Source organism: Balaenoptera ricei, chromosome 1 (genome assembly GCF_028023285.1).
Source record: "Balaenoptera ricei isolate mBalRic1 chromosome 1, mBalRic1.hap2, whole genome shotgun sequence".
Classification (NCBI taxonomy): domain Eukaryota; kingdom Metazoa; phylum Chordata; class Mammalia; order Artiodactyla; family Balaenopteridae; genus Balaenoptera; species Balaenoptera ricei.
Genome location: NC_082639.1, coordinates 62,860,479 through 62,867,364, shown reverse-complemented (window position 1 = coordinate 62,867,364; position 6,886 = coordinate 62,860,479).

Sequence of the window (6,886 nt, the reverse complement as noted above, 5' to 3'; positions counted from 1 at the left end):
CTAGATAAAGGAAGCTCTGGGAGTGTAAGACTTAGGACATATATTTATTTTTCTAATGCCTAGAAAAGCACATGCTATAAAGTCGGCACTCAAAAAATGCCTCATGTGTGAAGAAAATAGTGATAACTTGACCAAAGTTTTAGTATGAGATAGAAAGAAACCTAAAGAAAAAAACGTTCTTCAAATATTTGTATTTTATTATAAATTTTGAAATATAACAATATCTAACCAATACAATAGATGAACTTTAAATGTAACTTGTACCGGAGGGTAAATGTTTCTCAATAAACCACACCACGCAGATCATGAAAGTTCTAATAAGTGAAGATCTTTCATCTGATACACTTTAATATATTACTTAATATTAAGAGTAATAACCAAAATTAGAAACATTATTGATATAGAATGATTAAAATGTACCATATTTTAATCAGTATCTTTTCATAAGGGTCTTATTTTAACATATGTTACAAGAAGTCCCAAAGAAAGAAGATGAATTCTAATAGTATCTCCAACTGGGTGACCTTTGACAAAATTTTGAGTTTTCTTATTTGTAGATTGGGACCAACATTCTGTTTCTACTATCTAATGTAGAAGGTTAATATGAGAAATCAGTGTGATGTAATATCTGAAAACAATTTTATAGCTTCAATTTACTACAAATTTATAAACTATTATTACTCTAACCAATTTTCTGAAGTCAGTTAACATGGCACATGTGATGGTGACTTTATTTCCCTTGTACCTCCTCTTACTGCATTATTGCCCTACTTATCAGACCATCAAGTCTATCTGGCTTTTTATATATTTTGTTTTAAATCCTACTCACTTTTTTATTATAACGAGTGACTCCCAAACTTGACAACATATCAGCATCATATGAAGATCTCATTAAAACTTATATTGCTGAGTCCCACCCCTAGAGTTCCTGAATCAGTATTTCTGGATAAGATCTGAGAATTTTCATTTGTAACAAATTCACAGATAGTGCTGCTGCTACTGTTCTGGGGACCACACTTTGAGAACTACTGCTTATGGAGATAATGAGCATTTAATAGAATTAAAGAAAAATGCTTATTTTAATTTTTTTGTATTAAACTGAACTTCTCTCAATCAATCTGTACACAGAATTTCTTTGGAACGATATATAACCAACAATTAACAACCACTTCAAATGGAAAAATGTCAAAGTAATTACAAACAAATGTGAACATTTTGATGACTGAAATACTCCTATATGGGAACTCTCCTGAATGAGCTAAAAGATATGAATCTAAATTCCAAGTGACAGAGGTAAATCCTTCTCTTACTAGAGTTGAAAGGTGAACTTACATATATGTTATTCATTATATTAAAATCACTGAGGTATAAAGTTACAGGGGCAATGTCAAGTACTATGTATTATTTCTTTATTCAGAAAAGTCAAAATCTTTTGAGTGTAACTATATTTTTGATAACTTTCTTTACAGTATTAGTTATGACCAAAGAATAAGTTAATCAATATTTTTTAAAGCAGCTGAAGAATCTGTTGGAAATATAAGAAATATTCTTCCAAAATGCTTTTGGAAAAGTTTTGCAGTCACCAGAAAGACAAAAGAACCTAGGTAGAAACATGTAGACAATTCTTTATGATCCATCCTCTCAGCTTTAGAAAATCAAATCACCTAATGGAATACAAGTTAAAGTTCAAGAACCTGGTTCTATTTCTAAAACGTTTTTATAAATGGTGTATGCTTTCATCTCTCTCTTTTTGGTGTATTTTATTGCTACAAGTGAGTACTGACGACTGTGTTCTCGTTAGTACAGAAGCATGATACTGTCCTTCCTAGGCTTTAAATGAGTTTTCACATATGTACATGTGGAGGAAACAAAACTATTCTTACACCTACCCCCAAGCCACACCCACATATGAAGAAAAGGATATATATATATATATTCAGAAATGAGAGAGATGATGAATGAAGTAAAGACCAATGATACTTAATTTTCTTTGGCACATAAATATCTTTATAGAGCTTTTGCCTCAGTAAATATGGGTGCTGCATTCCAAAGAAAACTTAGACATTTTTTACCCCCAAATAGATAATAAATTCACTTAATTTTTTATCATGATACAATTAATTTGACAATATTCCTAGTCTGAGGCCTTAACAAATGAATAGGGAAAATACACAGTAGGAGAGCAAGATATGGAAAACTCCATTTTTTTCAAGAAAATGTAAATTCTGTTTCTAAAGAGGAAAGAATTAAGCTAAATACTGATATGAAAAGAGCTACTCCTATGTTTGTTTGTCTATGTTTAGCTGTTACCTTGAATCTGGGTCAGAAGACATATTAATACTCGACACAATTTTGAATAGAATGCTGTTACTCCTTTTAAGACTAGCATCTCTGTCCCCTCTTGTGACATTAATGTAACTGGATACTAGGATTTTTGAGTGCACATAAAACCATTGGATTTTCAGAACACTCACATTGTTTCTTTTAGCTAACTTTCTAGAAGGAATACTGAGGAAAAAAGTATCCTATGTTATGAAGAACCTCTTAATATTATTCTCCTCTAGAAATTCTGCATAATATGAAAACCAGCTTGCATATGCTAGAGTCTTTCCTTTAGTGGTGATTCGCTTCAGTGGAGTTGTCATGTTAACTTGGGCCTCCTCTGAGAGTCCTTCCCTCAACTGCCAACTTAAGTGTTTCCATTCTGGGCAACTCAGTACCATTGGTTCAGGTTCAGTTTGTGGTCACAGGTGATATGTACAACACGCAGGTGCCAGAAGATGGGGAAGGTTCTAGTGAAGCCTGAACAACTGTAATTCAGTAAAGGCCAGAATGACTAATCTGTACTACTAACTCAGAATTAGTTTTCCATAGGCAACAAATCAAATTTCAGTAGAGACTTCAGAGCATTAATATCTGCTTCCAAATGCCTTACAGAATTGTATTTTTAAATTTATTTATAAAGATGTGCTCACCTACAATGAAAACAAGTTTTACAGTTCAAAATTAATATTCCCTTAATAATCTCTTTATTTTCCAACCACTATTGTTTAAATGAACAACCAATCAAGCATTGTACATTCATTAAAACAGCATCTTTCTAAAGTACACTGAGAATGTATATGCAAAAAAAGATTTGGAAAGAAAATATGCCAATAGTTCAGCCTCTCCTATCCAGAAAGTAATAGGTCCAACTGCTTTATAAATTGCTATAGAAAGTATCAATATAATGTATAATATCAAATGCTTATCCTAGCATCTAAAAATCTATACACATTTCCATTAGAAAACAGAAATTTTATTGAGCCAGGGCCCCCTTGGGAAATTCTGAGCTTGCACACCAAGCCTCTTGGCCATGAGCCATGGTCTGTCCCTCTTCCCTCCGAGAAGGAACTGGATTCATAAATTGTCAGTAGTGTTCCTGCTTCATTGGAATCACAAGACTGTTTTATTCCAAAAAGATAATTTTTATAAGTTACAGCAATGAAGAACATGAAAGTACAGATTATACTAGAAAATTCATATCTCTTTCTTTCTGCCTTGAAATATTATGCATACTCACTACTTCATAATAATTCTATTAGAGACTAGGTGGTGAGTTGCTCATGACCCGAAATGACCAAAAATGTTGTGATTTGATACCATTCCTATTTCAATTGCTTAATTTTAAGCAAGAATATTCAGAACACCTTACTTCTGCAGAGAAAGTTGGAATAATGGCTTTTATCAAGAAGAAAAGAGATAAATGTTGGCAAGCGTGTGGAGAAAAGGGGACGCTTGTACACTGTTGGTCGGAATGTAAATTGGTGCAGTCACTATGGAAATCAGTATGGAGGTTTCTCAAGAAATTAAAAATAGAACTACCAAATGATCCATCAATTCCACTTCTGGGTATATATCTGAAGAAATAAAATCACTGTCTCAAAGAGGTATCTGCACTCATGTTCATTGCAACATTATTTACAATAGCCAAGACCTGGAAACAACCTACGTGTCCATTGATAAATGGATTAAAAAAAACTGTGATATATTATGCACATACACAATAGCCTTTAAAAAAGAGATCCTGCCATTTGCAACAACATGAATGGATCTGGAAGGTATTACGCTAAGTGAAATAAGTTAGGCAGAAAAAGACAAATACTGCATGATCTCACTTATATGTGGAATCTAAAAATAACGAACTCATAAAAACGGAATAAGTAGGTGGTTTCCAGAGGCAGGAAGTGAGGAATGGGAAAAATGAGTGAAGGTGGTCAAAGGGTACAAAATTCCAGTTATAAGATGAATAAATTCTGAAGATGTAATGCACAGCAAGGTGACTATTGTTAACAATACTGTATTATTTATTTGAAAGTTGTTAAGAGTGTAGATTTGAAAAGTTCTGACCACACACATACACAAAATTGTAACTATATGAGATGATGGATTTGTTAACTAACCCTACGGGGTAATCATTTCACAATATATACATATGTTGAATCATTATGTTGCACACCCTAAATTTACACGATGTCAATTATATCTCAATAAAATTATATCTCAATATCTCAGTTATATCTCAATTATAACTCAATAAAATAATTATATCTCAATAAAGCTGGAAAAAATGAATTTACAGACTTGTTTTAAATCACCACAGTAGTCCCATCTAATTTGGAGGCCAAATTACCCAGAACATCTTTTGAAATATGACCGTAAGGTAATAACCTAAACATAGTATGTTATAATTTTCAAGTACCTTAGATTTTAATATTTTTCTTATAATACTTAAATGACAAAGAGACAATTCACATGCCTGTCTTTTCATTGCCACTAATTATATAATGCTCTAAGTTACTTTTCGCTAGAGTGTTATCTATATAGGCTATATGGAACAGCTAGTTAAGATAATACCCCCAGAGTGCTTAGAGTACAGAATTAGGTACAGACTTCAACTATTTTTTATTATGATTATAGCTAACACTTATATTTGTTAGACTTTTTTCCAAGCACTTTAAACTATGTCACTGTACTGTCCCAACAATCCTGTGACACATTCTTATTATGATCATGTTACAAATAAGGAAACTGAGGCCCAGAGAGTGTAAATAACTGCCCCATGGTCACACATTTAATAAGTGGAGGAACTGAGATTCAATGCAAACAGCTGGCTCTAGGGGCCATAACTGTTTCCTCCCAGTTAGAAAGATCAGCTCTTTTATCAGCTGGATAAAATTTAGCCCTCAACCACAAAGTAACATGAAAAGATTAAATGTATTCCTATGAAAATAAGAACCAATAGCTTAGAACTGGAGATTTTTAGGTTATTTCCAAGTGTCATGGAGATTTGTCCACTTTGTTCAGTTGTAGTTATTTACCTTGTACTGTAGGCAGATGTCAGGCCACTCTGTCAATCACTCTATGTATACATGTATGTATGTATCTATTATCTATCTATGTATCAATGATTCATCTATGTATCAATCAATTGATCTATGAGTCTATTTATGATTCATTGATCTATTTACTTTATCTGTCTGTCCATGATTCATCTATCATCTATCTATTTGTGTATTCAGCCATCTCTACAGGTTGACCTCCTTGAGAAGCAGATTCTGAGATGGAGATTAGTTGGCAGGATGTTTATCAGAAAGTGTTCTCAGGATATACAACTATAAGAGATGTGAAGAAGTAGGACTGAGCAGAAGAAGTGGACTATGAGGCAGTCATGGCAAAAGTACCAACTTACTCCACAGGGAACTCTAAGGCTGGGATGGTACTGCAGAGTTGTACTGAGTTGGAGCAAGTGAACCTATTCTTCAGCTAAGGGCAATTCCAGCAATAGTCTGAGAGCCCTCTGTTGTCGATTGGTCATGGTCCTAGCATGTGGTGGTATAGGACCTTCAGTGCTGAAATAGGGAGACACAGACACACACACAGTGTGTGTATTTTTAAATGACATACATGTACTTCTTTAATTTGTATATTAAATATTTCTGAAGTTATCCTTTGCTTACTTTTAAAAATAAAAAATGAGTACAGATGTTTAAATATGTTTGCCTACATTTCAAATTACTTCTTGTGCACTTCTATTTTGGAATTAATTCTCCAGATAAAGCTAACTATTTTCACACAGTTTATTGTTCATTTATTTATTTATGCTACTCTTTGATATAAAGATATTTTGAGGTGGTTTACAGAGATGTTTTAAGAATATCAAGATTAAAAAATAAATAAAAGCTATCAGGACAAAGGGAATTAGAATAAAAAATGAAAACAATAGGAAGTTAATAGATTCATTTTTTAAAAAGGCCATAAGATGCTCTACAATTCCAAGATATGAGGTGCAGATTTGGTGCTGAGCTTCTAACAAAAGAAAATAGTGTCTATTATAAGGGTTAACGTCTATGAATTAAAAATATACCCAATGCTCATAGGAATGACAGATTTTCCTTATACTGATACCTTAGTGAAATTTCACCTTTGCCTCTCCATATGGTTTACTTTTTTCAACAAAAATTGATACTTATATTCAAAGGTCTATGCATAATCAAGTAGAGAAGGTAAGATTGTAAACTGTTGAACATGACTGAAAAGACTACTTACATAACATTATGAGGGCAAAGTCAATCAATGCAGACTGAAATAACAAAAAAGAGTCATGTAGGAGGTAGCATTTAAACTAAACCATAATGCATAATTAAAACAGGTAACAGGAAGTTATAGTTTGGAAAGGCAGTAAAGCCAGAAAAGCTACCATGTATAAATATATGGAAGAAAAAAGGCAGAGCATATTTGTGAAATTAATTAAATTAGTTTTCTTGGTATCTTTGTCGCAGCTATTCAAGGTTGGTAAGTGCTTAAAACCGTTGCCAAAATACTGGTAAGAGAGATCAGCTGAGAA